This window comes from Molothrus aeneus, chromosome Z, assembly GCF_037042795.1.
Source record: "Molothrus aeneus isolate 106 chromosome Z, BPBGC_Maene_1.0, whole genome shotgun sequence".
Classification (NCBI taxonomy): domain Eukaryota; kingdom Metazoa; phylum Chordata; class Aves; order Passeriformes; family Icteridae; genus Molothrus; species Molothrus aeneus.
This window is the reverse complement of record NC_089680.1, coordinates 59,568,622-59,583,649: the sequence shown is the minus strand read 5'-3', so window position 1 is coordinate 59,583,649 and position 15,028 is coordinate 59,568,622.

Here is a 15,028-nt window from a genome sequence, read left to right as displayed (position 1 = left end):
TAAAAAGGGAACATCTAAATAAGAGATACTGTCCTCTGACCCTGCATGGAATGAAAAAATAAATACTACAGACATTGCCTTAATTTAGTAATTTGCATTGTAAATAATCAATATTGGCAAAGATTAATGATATATTAATTTGATGCAACTTTCACAGTACAGTGTATTTTCTTTCCTCCCTTCCAGTGTTTCTGTTTCTTTTGTTCATCATAACTTCTTTCAGGGATGTTTTATAAAGAAGTAGTCGGTGTGCTTCTGGGATTTTAGCTTGTTTAGGGCCAGAATATTCATCTTGTGATTCTGTCTGTTCTGTCATTTCCCCTTCCCCTTTTGCCCCTCCCCTTCCCCCCTTCCTTTTTCCTGCTTTCCTTTTCCTCTTTCCCTATGCCCTTGCCCTTTCCCCCTTTGACCTTTCCCCTTTCCTTTTGCTCTTTTGTTTCAACAGCCCAAAACCTAAGAACAAAGCTTGTTATTAGTTTCAGATCAGCAGCTCTGTGCTGATTCCTGCACCCAAAAGAAACTAAGGTCAATCTTATAAAAAATTCTTGCAAAACATAGAGTGGAGATGACATGAAGCATTGCCAAATTATATTCCAAAAATATTTCCTATTTACACCCTGCTTTAATGAACAGAACCTCCTCTCTGATACCTTTCAGACATTTTTGTCTCAGATTATGTAGTATGTGAATTATTTGTGGTCTACTGGGCATAACTGTTGCTTATTACAGTTTTTGACAAGATGTGCTTCTATGCCCAGCAAATGTGCCATCTCTCTCCACGTGCCCTGCCCATGTCTGGTACTTCTCTGGCAGGCCGTTTGAATAAAAACATTGTGAACAGCATAGTATCTGTCAGGATCCTGGAAACATTTGGTTCAGCTCCCCTCTGGAGCCCTTGGACAGGGTAACACCAAAGCTAGAAAAGTTAAAGCCTCTGGCTGTTGTATGATCTCTTGCATCTTTGGGGAACAGATTCAAAGGAAACCAGAAGGCTTCTCACAGGTATTATTCTACATAGGTGTAAACAAATATTAAAAACGCAAGTAATTATTCAACTAGAATTAAAAAATTCTCTTTTGGGTTTGTATAACCATTTTAAGTATGATCTGGGACTCCTTCTGTTTCTAATATGCATGAAAAAGAAAAAAACAGTATCAACCACTGCCACACACCAAAATAGATACCACTCTCCAACTAAGAATGCATAATAAAGTGCCCCAGGCTGGTCTACCAAAGATGAAATTCAGCCATGACTCATTCAACTCCTCCATCCTTCAAAACTGTTAAGATATTTTATTAGTACTGTCTGATTTTCCATAGTGTACAGCACTGGACTTCTGAGATTTGCTCTCAAGTATTCGTAGACTTTGTGGCTCCAAATGAGCTTGCAGCATGGGATTTGCAGCCATGAACAGTAAAACACAAGTTAGCCCATGTATTGCAGCCTATGTACAGGTCAGGTTTGGGAAGAAACTTCTCTACAGCCTGGGCTCATGAATAAGAATTTCATATCTTAAATATTTTCAAGTCTAAATAGGAAATAGTTCCATCTTTGCCCATGAAAGGGTCTATGTATAAATGAATATACAATTTCATTAAAAATAGATGTGCCTCCTAATCTTCCTGCTTACAGAAAATATGCTCAGAGGCAGTCACTGTTTTGGAAGCAAACCATCAAAAAATCCAGCATATATTTCAGTATCAACGTGCAGATATTCACATCCATTCTGAATTGTATGACAGCATTGTTTGTTTGTGCAAGGAAAATATCTTATATAGCACAAATCACCATGAAATTACTGAGTAGTTACTTGATCATTTAATTAATGTGTGGTTACATAATAACTCCATGACTATTGAAGCCCTTCAGATTGCATTAATTATACTCAGAGTAATTATTCCCATCTGCTGACATGAATCTATGTCATATAGTTTTCTAGACAAGATAAATTTTTCAGAAACTCATGACTGAAGAGAAGATTTTAAAATCAAACTGGTCAGCACAGTCTTAATTACAGCACTTGGCAGTGTGAATTTATTTAGTCTAATATTGCATAATGTAATTATGGTATCTCAATAGAAAAGGATATGGATTGTACTTTGTAACTGATAAATCTCTAAGGACAAGATACAAATATATAAATAACAATTAAATGAAAATTTGTGTTCCAAAATAGGTCCATCCTCTGTGCTACAGTGACATGGGCCCAAGATCTGGGTTTCAGCAACAGTTTTGAGCATTTGTGTTCTCTGCAGAAGTGCCTGTAGCTCATCTGAGAATCTCTGCTTCCTCTGCATGCTACACCTGCTCTGTTTCTCAATGTCTACAAAGTGCAAGGAGTTGGTGGGGAACAGCTATGCATGCCTTTCCCACCCACAGACAGGAATGGAGGGTAACCCTGAACCTAGTTAATGGGAGAGAAGCTGAATGTCTCTGCTCCAGCAAACTGAGAAGAGATAATTCCCCACTGTCCTTTATAACCTGAATTCCTTCTGAAATTATTCCAGTGAAACAGGTAATGTTGCTTTCACTTAAAGTTTCTTTCACTAGGATTCAGAGTGCATGTCAGCTTTTGCTAAACACAACAATTTCCACATGACAAAAAGGGGGCAATCTGGAATTTCTTTTTGGCCCAGGATCTCTGTGCTGGTCCCCAACTTCCTGTAGCTCATGCCCTGACCCACCCTGTGCTATCACCTCATAATGGAGATGGGGTCTCCAAAACAGCTTCCCAGCAGCTGCTTTCTCTTCTGCTTGGGTTGTCTCCATCCAGTTTGTAGGGTTGTGGGCAGGATTGCTTTTTAATGAAAACCAGCACTTAAAAAAAATATTAGTTTTTTCCCCCCAAAGCTTAAAAATCTAAATAGCTTCCACCTGAAGTCAGACTCAAGAACAAAAACCAGCAGTATTCCAGTGTTAATATGATGACAAATGAGAAATAGTACCCTGATTAATTAGGGAAGTTTTGAGGAAAGGGATCAGTATAACTACATGCATTTAAATCAGCCCATTCTCTGAAAGTGCTGTATCAAACACTTTATTTTCCACAGTTTCAGCTTTTAAATATAGTGTTAAGATGTCAAGATCTGACTGAGGAAAGGAAATTATTTTAGGGGGATTCTAGAGGCTACATGGAAACTAAAGGTCAATATCCATAAGAATGGGGGTAAGGCATTTGTTATGGGGTGGCTGGTGCAATACTTCAGTACATTTTGCCTATGAATTGCCTTCATGATTATGCCTGTCACTATCATTTGGGATGTTTATTGATGTTTTACCACTACCTTTGTCGAGAAGCGGTGTCCTGGAACAGAAAACTCAATAGGGCTTTCCCATAAAGTCAAAGAAACCAAACGAATCAACTTGAAAAATTGTTCTCTATCTCTCATTGCCAGATTCTCCTTGAATAAAAGTGCTTAGGATGGAAGGTGTTGAGAATTGATATCAAGGTATGTAGCTAATAGCTTTATTGAATGTCTTCACTGCATAGGTATCTGGTCTTGAATAAGGTCCCAAACTACTGTGCCAGTATGATTTGGGATCATTTTTATAATGTACAATTGTTTTTCCCCCTTCAAGGGCAATATTCTTTGCTTCTCCATAGTCTAAATTAATGCATCGGACTATAATTTTTAAGGCTCTCAACTGGAGTGTTTTGGTCTCGTTTGCTAAGAGATTTTCATGACCTTCCCCCCTGTCCTCATCGCTGATAGATACCATTAACATAAAGCTTCAAATTGTCATGAGACATGAAGCAGAATGAACAGACTCCTTTCTTTCAACTGGCATTAAGTTAACAGTGTGTGTTGTCTATACTTATAAACATTCTCTCAGGATATAGGTGACTTGAAATACACCTTGTCCTTACAACAAGAGAAAACTCATATGTCTGTATTTTTTGATATACGTTCCTTTGATTTGCTTTTGAGATAAAATAAACATGCTGTGTGGGGATAAAAGCCAGTTCATTTGCATACATTATGCTTTGGAAAAAGACTTGACACTGCTTAAAATAGCAATAATAAAAGGCAAAAAAATTGCAGGTAATGTCAGACAATTTAAATAGTATTTAGATTGAATATATATTCTTTGTAACTTGACTTTTAAAAGCAGATGGAGAAAATAGTAATTTTGCATCCTATTAATTTGCCCTGTGTTTCTGCTATCAGTTGTGAAAACAAGAAATCACTGCAATTTATTATATTTTAGCAAAAACTTAAGATCTTAAGATATTAAAAAAATAAGTCACATCAAGGAATGTAAGATCACATTGATTTTAGGAAGTAGAATCCCTTCAAATGGTGAAATAATTGATATGCTTACATTTGGAAACCTAGATAACCCTGTGATTGAAACTTTTTTTTGCATCTACGTGCAAGCCAAAAATGCTCTGTTTTCTGTGGTGACTATATATTACCTGAGGGCCAGTGCTTGTATATTAATATTGCAAAGGTCTGTAAACAAACACAGAAAACCTGCTTTCTAACCATGTGCAAATGAGCCCTTCTCTAATTTGGGAACTACTGAGTTTTGTAGGTACAAAAGGTTTTCATAAAACCTCTGTTGTTTTACTTTCAGGCATATGAAAAATGATGAGGTTTCTTTCAAGAAAAATACAGATTCAGTTCAGAAATCAAGAAGTAAATGCTGCTGATTTCTTGGCAATGCTGTAGGTACACTACTGCCAAATCACTTAGTGTACAGTGTGAGGCTGAACCAAGCAGCATAAAGGAGAGCTCACTGGGCTAGTCACATGCATCAATTATCTATGGTAACAGAATTGTTTTTAAACCAGGATTTGGACTTCATTTAAATCAAACTTGCCTTGAATTTACATGTTACAAATCACTCTGCCTGGAAAGAAAGTGTGCTGAGACTCTGTAATTAGATTTTAATTTCAGGCAACAAGGCAGGGATGGATTTGGGGGTAAAATATACTCCTTGCTCGTAAAAAACATATTAATTCCTTAGATAAATAAAGATTCACCCTTCCCACCCCTGCCAGAGAATTACTCAACCATTTTTTAAAAAGCTATATTGTTAAATAGTACTCTTCAGTCTTAAGCTGAAAACCAATATACCTTGATTAAGATGAGATTAATATTGCTTGGTGAGAAGCTAAGCTGTCATATAATAGTCTGGAGGATCCTCAAAAAGCCAAAAAGATATTACAACACAGCATGAGCTACTCTCTGATCTTCTAAATATCTGGACTCTATTTGCTTCTACAATTTCTGTCTTATCTATCCTTCTTTATGTTCACCTGTAAGCTTCTCTTAAAACCCCAATAAGTAGTATGGCTTCTAACACTTAGGATTTAATACTGTACAGAAATTAACCACCTCAAGTACATGTATTTGCACTTTAAAATCCTTCCTGCTACTGCAGTGCATTTCCAAGATAGGAAGGTCTGGACAGATCTATCAATGCAAACATGTAGATATTAGAGCATGGAGATACGGACATACAGATGCGCATACCTGTTTTATTTTTTTCTTTTAAATCCAAATATCACAATGCACTAAAGGCTATTAATATGAAGAATAAAAAAATCAGAAATTATAATAAGTATCTATATTGGAGTAGTGCAATGACTGATGGTTTTTCAGACACATTTACACCAGGTGTGGTAGGAATATCTTTAGCATCCAGTGCAGAATATCTTTACAATAGAGATCTTTATGAAAGTACAAAATTTCCTGTGGAGAAAAATGTAATAATTCAATTCAGCTTCTAAAAACTGGCAAAACCAGCACAAACACTGTATGTCTGTAAGATCACAACAGGCGTGTGGTGGTCGAAGATTGCTGTGTAAGGGGCTTGCTCACTGCCCATGGGGCAGACCTGAAGAGGAAGGGCAAAGGGAGAAACTTCCTTTGCTGTAGGGTATAGGGAAAATCAGCTGAATTAGTAGGAGACTTACTCTCCCAGCCCCCAAGTTTAGCCACTTGACCATGCCACCCTTGATGGGAAAGAAATTAATTGTTAAACTCATTTGTTGCACAAATCACCTTAATTTGCTGTGACTTCACCAGCAGCAGTGCTGGCTGAGCAATCTGAGACATATCATACTCATTATTATATGCTCAGACTGTCACCAGCTCTTGAGCAAAAGCAGAGGAGCAGGGTGTCGTGTGTTGAGGTGGTCCAGGTATGCGAGTCAAGAACAGACCTTGTTTCTGCTTTGAAAAACCAGAGGGCAGGGTGAGGACCTGTATTCTGCAGCCCCCTGGCCAGCTTTTGATTCTGGGAGCAGGGAGCAGGACGCACATCCTGAGGGCAGTGACTTAAGGGTCACACTGGTTGCTTACTACCCAGTGAGGTTCGAGCTGGTTTGCATAAAAACAGGAATAAATTCTTTGTATCTCATTTGCTAAAATAAAGCATCCCTCCATTGAGCTGCTGCAGTCCTTTGGTGAGACACAAACTCTGAGCTGGCCAAATGAAGTACAGGCTCTTCTGCTGAATCTGCCTGAAACATTTTTCTTATATCCCAGCTGTTACAGCACCCAGTCAACGGAGCTGTGAGATGAGGAACATATGCCTGCAACACTTCATTTCAACAGGCTCACTTAGTGTTTCTTACTTTGATCTTTCACTGTATACTGCCTGTAGCTGGAGTTAGTTACAGGCTGAAACAAAGCCCAGAGCTACCAAAGAGGGTTCCCTGCCCCACCTCCCGCACCCCCTCCCACCAAAAAAATCCTTTTGTACCAGATTCTGTTATGAAGTGTGTCAAATGAACCAGCTGGAAGACAGTGTCTCTTTGAAAATGCTGCTAAGTTTTGAGCTCTTTCTAGCTTTCTTTGTGGCCACTGGTCTTGTACCATTATGGTTACTCTGAACTGGCTACAATTTTTCAGACCTGGTAATGCCCTTTATGTTCCTCTTTGGCTAGAAACAGCCCAAGATAAATGCAACAAAAATCTGCACAGAGTTCTCTGTCTGAGTCAAAGAGTTAGTGCCTTTCCACTAGACCTATATCTTTCCTTGTCCTTCATAAAACCCAATTAATTTTCAATCCTAAGCTTAGGCTTTTATATTTACTATTAGCTATTCAGGTAGGGCTAAAGGATTTCTTGAAATAGGAGCTCCCACATGCAGCAGTAATGTTCTCTTTGCACAGTGTATGGGAAGAGAATAAGTCCCATCAAACTTATTGTAATCCTCCCCCAGAGAAGTGGTCGAAATGTCATAAACTAGTTTTGGTGACGATGTAGACAAAATATTGCTAAAAATACAACAATGAACAAAGAAGGCTGCAGTAGAAGGTCTCTGGAAAAATTTCATTTTCATAATCATGTGAACATTTCTTTTTTCCTGTTTTCATCCTTGTAGCATAGCAATCAGATGAAAACAAACAACGGGCACTGGCTGATAATTAAATTATTTTCTAACACCACCACCTGGGTCTGTGTACACAGAATATCTTTCATTGTCAGGTCCAGTTCTGTGATGTCAATGATCCTTGTTAAAGGAGAAACAACTTTTACATATACATGAGAGCAACACACAGGAATAAATCTTTGCTAGAATACTGTGGGTTTTAAAAATTAAGTATGTAAATGTTGTACTGCATAAGCATGAGGTACATTTCAAATATATGGGGAATAGAAATTTAACTGGAATTCAGATACTTTGGATTTTCACTCCCATGCTCATTTCATTACAATATGGAATTGCAGAGGGAGTCTCATCATCCTCAGATCTCAAAGCTTCTCAGACTTTCTAATATGCACATCAGGTTGCATGTTTTTTACTAGTCTTATATGTGAAGGTGACTGCTTCATACTTTACAACAGCATAAGCAATCTTTTTGATAAAGTTCATGGGAAAAAGAAAGTCAGTTCCATTACATTTCCCAAAATTCTAAACTTGTTTAATTTTCTGTTGTAGAACTCATGAGCCTTAATTGAAGTCACTGAGTTTCCCAGCACATGCTCTTAAGCAAAAAAAACTTGAAGAAGAATTCCCTTGTGAATATGAAAAAAAAAAAAGATAAACATCTGATAATTAAGCAAGAAGTTTTCTTCTGTGTCCTCTAGCCTACAAGGTCAATCTAAGCAGAGTAATTTAAATTTTGAGTGTATGTGTTCTTTGGGGAGCTGTTCTAGCACTGCATGCTCACCATCCTCCTCTATATTTAACAGTTAATATTTGCAGAGATGGGACTTTGCCCAGATTTTTTAGCTATGTTAGCTACCTAAAAATGTGAACAGCAGCTAGAGGCTCTTCAAAAGCCTGATTTTTTTGGAAATAACCCATAGAGAGGGCCTTGGTACTGCTAGGACCTTAAAAAGTATCATGTAGAAATCTTACCTGGATTAAACACAACCAATATGCAGAAAGAAATACGTGACTTGGAATCTGAATACAGTCAAAAAGAAGAGACAGTACAAGCTCTTCTGGGAGAAAAACCAAAAAAATCAATTGTAAAATTTGATTTTGTAAAATCAAACCTGGAAGAATATCACCTCTAAATTTAATTTTAGGAAGATATACTGAGAAAAGGATAAGAAGAAGACTCAGTAATAGAGATCAAAAGAATTTTTAATAAGATTAATGAATAATAGAGCTAATATATATGTATGTATGTATGTATGTATGTATGTATGTATGTATGTATGTATGTATCAAAATAAGGTTGTAACCCAGAAATGACCACCAGTTTGAATGATAAGCCTCAAGCATATGGGAAAGTATGTCTTCCCAGAAATAATTTACCCTGTGAAAAAGGGTTGAGGGGGTAAAAAACATGAGAAAGGAACAAATAAGAAAGAGACAAATGTATTAGACATATGGCTTGTTTTCATGTCTAGCTACTATTTAGACAGCTTTAAAAAAGTAATTTGTGAATTTTACATCTAAGGTACTGCTGACCCTATAGTGTGTTGCAATTGTCCATCAGGTCTACCCTGAAGTCTGCGGCAGACAGTGTTAGGATACTGTCAGAATATTGTCAGAAAATTCTGATATAGCAGAATAGACATTCTTATTGACTTGTTGGTGACCAACATTAACCAGAGTCAGTTGAAATATAGTGATTAACTCAGTGATTCCTTAGGCTTCATCCAAGAGGAGACAGCACCATCTGCTTGGCCTGCAGGATTGCAGCCTCATCTCAGTCTGAGTCCAGAGGAGGCAGTTTATCAGGATTTCTGTTTCTGTTTGTAAACTGCCATTTCTACTCTCTGTCCTCTCCATGAAAGCCGGTGTTTTGCAGATGTGGTGAAAAAACATCAAAAAATCCATCTCCATCAATGGATGAGGACCTGCAAAGAGAACCAAAATACTTCAACATTGGAGTGCCTGGAAAAAATAATTCTCACCCAGAAGAAAGAAGGTTTCTCAAAAAAATGCTAATATATCTTTGACTGTGTGGTCTATCGTGTTGATGGACCTGCCCTCCATGATAGCCTCAAAAATCTTTGGGAGCTGGTCATAATGAGAAAAATACAAAGTAGGGAGACAACATGAACTGAGAAGAAAGGAGTACAAGAGGTAGGGCAAACCATGGCATCTCACTTAGATATCATTAAGGTCTCCCTACTGTCTGATATTTGAGGGCAAAACAATAGAACCCTGTTTTTCCTTCCCCTTCTCCAGATGAGAAAAGAGGGATGATCTCTAGAAAACTCAGGATAATTCAGGAGTCCCATCGTTACAGAAAGTTTGTGATTCTGAAAATAGTTTTCAAATGTAATTATGCTGAATTTATGTAAAATATAATTATGTCAAATGCAAAACATCTTTTAAAAAGTACTGCTCAACAATGAAATGTTTCTGTCCTCTTCAAACTGCTAGGCCTGTAATTATGCCAACAATACCCGTTTGCAGCTGTTTTTATTGGTTCAATTTCCTTTTTGCTATCCATTTATTAATTCTGTGCTTGTTGGCCTTTTGTGCTAGTTCTAATTTCCTCTCCCTATCTAATCTAGGTAGTTGACTCAGTTCAGCTGTCAGATTCCTCTTTTCTTCACATCAAGGTTCACATATTGTTTTAACCCCTCTTATGAAAAGCCATATATCTCTGTGTTAAATACTGACAATATAAGCTACATTTGCTAGGAAAACAAGGCCAAGCTTTTATTTTCCTACAAGCGTGTGAGAAGCCTTTGGGTTTGCAATGCCCACTAGCAGGAATGGGAACTGTGTAAAATCAATCCATTTTACCTATAGTCCCCATTGATTCATTTAGTCCCTAACATATGAGCAAAATAATCAGGTGAAACTTTCAGTGCCTAGATTTCAGTAAAAAATTAGATCATTCTATCTCAATTTTATATTACATTTTAGGGTCAAAATATTTGACATTTAAAACTCATCAATGTGTACCTAAAGATTTTCTCACATTCTTGCTCCACTGTTACTCAGGCGAAACTAGAACACAGTTCAGTAAGAGTTCAGCCTAAATTGAGTTGCATAAATCTGGTTCAAGAATCCAAGATTTGTCAAAGCATTTTTAATATATTTGAAAATTATAGAAAATTCCATTGATTCATTCTGACTCCATAACCAACGACTCATTGGTTTTCTCAGGAAAGAGGGAAGAGTACACAGAGGCATTAATTATACAGAAGTGACACAAGTGCTCATAACTTTGGTACCAACCCATAGTCCGTTTTGAACAAGATCCTTAGCTTCATTCACCCAGAATGTGATCCAGAGCTCACAGGAGTCAACGGCAATGACCTAGCCCAGTGAAGTGAGTTCTGGAGCCAGCCCCAGAGGAGTCTGGTTTTGAAAACCCTGAGAGGGCTTGGTAAAACTGAAGTTTTGGTGATGAAAGTGCTCTGGTCAAAGAACAGACTCAGAGTCAGCCCTTTGTTTTCCAGCACAGCCTTTTACAAAAGTGAAGACTGTTGATGGTAAAACAGGCTTCAGCAATTTACAGGAAAGTAAATCAGTGCATGACACTTGCAATGAAACTGGTTCAATTTCTATTTCTATTTCTAGCATGTCAAGCAGTTGAAGTGAACTTAGTGATACCCTGGAAAGGACATACAAAGCACAAATGTTTATATTTTTGTTTATCTAGGAAGACAAGCTTTAGAACTCTACCTGAAACTGAAATCTTAACATGATTTATGAATTAAAAGCAGATCTTCATCAGCAATGAACCCCATAAATTTTTTCTGTTCCAGAGTGAATCAAAAGACATGATGTGTAACGGCACTCTTTTAGTGATGACGTTGATGTCTTCAAGTGTGATTCAAATCCCCAAATAAAGGTCTTTTTTCTTAATTTAGTGAATCCCCCTAAAAATTAGAGAGTCACTAGAGAGAATAGGCCTCTGCATATCACAGACCCAAATGAAAATGATGGATGAAAGCTCTGAGTAGTACAGAATTAAGGAAAATTACTGAAAGTCAGTCTAGAACAGTGGGTTTGCAACCCTGAAAGCTGCTACATAAAAAGGCTGTCCATGAACTTAGTTGAGAGCAGGACTCTTAGAGTAAGCTGAAAGATGTGACTTGCTGGGCACAGATCTGATTGCAGCATAGGTGTATGATCTGTGTTGGGAAAGTGCCCTTTGATGCTCATTGCAAGTGTGGAAAGAACACATACAGACGTGCTTTGAAAATTAGCAGGATCACACTAAACATTATATCTGGCTCAGAACATCCACTTCTAATGGTTTATTTAATGACTTATTTACATGGTAATTTCCTACATTATTCTGTGTTTACTTTGCAGGTAGTGAGTCAGACCAGCAAAATGAAATGCATGATCTCAAGACTCTCTCAGTTGCAATCCAAAAGTGACATTTTGCTGCTTTCTGAAGGGAGCAAGCATGCATTCAATGCTAACATCATCATTTTGAAAAGCCAAATGAAATTAGTGGCAAAGAAAAGGAAATGAAACGTGGCATTAGGATCCAGGCTTGGCTGAGCTCTTACCAAAATGATTGCTCACAGTTCAGCTCACAATAAAATATGCAGGAACTGGTATAATTGCTGCAAATACTATGAAGCAGCTAGGTCAAGAGTGTGATAGGCAGCTGATGTTCAGATTACCACTGAAATTGTGTGCAATGTTCTTTACTGTCTTCTCACTGCTTGTGGGAGAGCATGAGAACATATGGCTTCTCTGGAGCAGCCTGTGTGGGGAATTAACAGTGTATAATCTTGGAGAGATATATGCTGATTTGGTCTATGTTGACTCTGGTTGCTGAGATTGACTGACCTCCACATGACCAGGACACCTTACACTCCTTGTGGTCCCTGAAAAATCTTGTTTTTCTCCTTTTCTATGCTTTTTAAACTTATTTTTTTGAAGAGGACAGAGTTGTATGGCTTATGACACAGCAGACTTATAGAAGCAAGGATGTCTGTTCTTGGGTAGCTGAACCAGGCTGAAATTTTTTGCAGGCACTGTAAGACTCTATGCCAGTAATCTCTCACATGTCATCAATCTTCGTAAAATGGGAAGTCTTGACAGAGCTTGCTTCAAGGAAAATCTCCCCAGGTGTGGAAGGTGGTGAAGGACTCCCTCAAGATACAAGCCATTTATTGAACATGCACTTTGAAGAGTTATATTTCAGTGGCAACATAGGTTTATAACTAGTTCCACAAGAGATAGTGAGCCCTATGATTAAATAATGAAAATATCCAAATGTTCTGGTCAGAACAGAATTTTGTATTTGTGAGTATTCGTGAGACTTTATATTCTGAAGTGGTGGACCATTATTAAGATCCATGCTGCATGTTACCTACTGTGTTCTATGTTAGACACAAAACAATCTCTTCTATTTAAGGTGAACCACGGGTCAAAGAAAATGGGTTTAAAAATTATGACACATTTTATAATCCATGTTTTTTTCATATTCAAAATGGTTCTTTTCAAATATTTGTAAAACTTTGAGCAGACCGTTGTCATGGGTCTTGACTGTACACATAAGGCACAAACTATTTCACCATCCTCTTGATTAACTTTTCCTGGACCACCAAAATCTGGATGATCTTCTCACTTGAATAGTTAAGATATCTCAGGAATTTTTGAATATGTGTGTCTTAAATGGAGCAATGAACATGCTAGCCAAAGATTGTATTACTTCATCCATTCTCTCTGGTTAACACTTAGCATGGAGAAATATTTAGTCTGCAGGCTTATGGAGCTTCAGCAGCTTGATAAAAATGGAAATATGTCCAGGAGTCTTTATCCCATTGTCTGGGAATACTCCAGTGATAGGTTTATCACTTGAATCAGTAAACTCCTTTATGACACTTGTTTTGGCATTTTTCATGAGATGAAATTTTTTCAGGCACAGTGAATACAAAGGTCTGAGCACCTTTCTTCAGCCTCTGTTTTCATAGTCTCTAGAACAGCTTTGGGAATAGTTATCTCAGTTAATTTGATCTCATCCAAGCTTTGAAACTGATTTATTTCTGTGCTTGACTGACAGATTCACATCAGGCTTCAAAGCAACTTCCAGCTCAAGTGTATTTGTGCTATGCACAAGGTCCATCTCTTTTTGCATTCTAATTATCTGCAAGAAGCTTTTCCAGGAAGCAAAGGAAAGGGGGAGAGCTTCAGTTGAGCCAGGACAGACCTGTGGATAGTTCTAAAAGCAGATGTGGTATGGATCGCTCTGTCAAATCCAAGATGGCAGATGTTAGAACATAGCACTCACATCCCACATGCTTTGATACTGATTTTGTATTAACAAGCAGTTAATCTTCAGAAGACTTGCTCCTTTTGAGCAGCACTTACAGAGTGCTGACTCTTCTTATGACAGCTGGTTTGTGGTGCTATTAGCAGCACGTTCATCACATGGATGACTCAGGATGGAAAGGACCCTCTGCCATGTCCTCACTGCTGGTGTGCATTGCTTTTGCCCTTCTATGTGTGCCACAGCTTCTGAAAAGGTAGAAAGAAACCCTTTCCACAATCTAAAGTTATTGCAACTCATTCTCCAAAGCTTATTAGTGTCACATTTAAATATTAGGTACACTTTGCCTACTGAGGGTAACATGCTGCAGAGAGTGGTTGAGATTGGACCAGCCAAAGAAGCACACAGCAGGGGGAAATGCTGAGTATGAGTTTCTCATGTGCAAACCCAAACGTATCATTGTTGAGCAGTGCTGTAGTTGTCTTCTTACTTTTGTAACTTCTAATGAATCTTTACTTTCCTGTGATAACATTACATATAGATTTGGTGGACAACATAAAATACAGAGTGTATAGAAAAAAAATCTAAACAATTTAAGTAATTTATGTGTAAAATCCTAGAGGTGAAAAGAGGTAAGACTATGTAATTTTCACTAACATGCAGTGCCATGTGAATATAGTGAAAAAATAAATGAAATGCAGCATGAAATTTTCTTTTCAAATAAAAATATGGACTGTATTTTCAATCAAGAACAGAACATCAAATTCTTTGTTTTGAATTTTATCTGTAGACAAAACTAGGCTGACAAAAGAAGCAGTAACTACGGCAAATCTTTCAATTTCTCAAGAAAACATGAGTATTTCTATTCCTTATGATCCAACTACTAATAAATGATGACACTTTGGCAAAAATTATCTAATATATCCATTTAAGGCAACCCATTATAAATGTAAACAACAGTACAACTCAACAAAATTCTTGTTTTTTCTTTCTACAGAATTTATTTAACAGACATCACTAGAACCATCTGTTATTTATCATATCTTAAATTTTAATGCATAAGGATATGAAAAATGTAAAAAATTGAAATATAGAAAATGTCCCATTATTGTGTTGATGAATCTGACCAGTGAGTTCAAATCCACAAGTGGAAATGAGTTGGCTGCCACAGACTATTTGTCGACTACATAGGTTGAAGAATTAATTCTTCACAGCCAGCAAAAGGATGTATTGAAAAAAATAATGTATTCTAGAGTCAAGACCGTGAAATATATTAATTGTGAGAAAAAAGTAGTTTAAAAAATGAACAAATTTGAACGTTTGCTTATAATTCTATGAAAAATGAATTAACATTGAACAAAATAAAATGAGGCATTTTATCTGTGTATTTCTGTGTAGTTCTGTATCTCATTGCT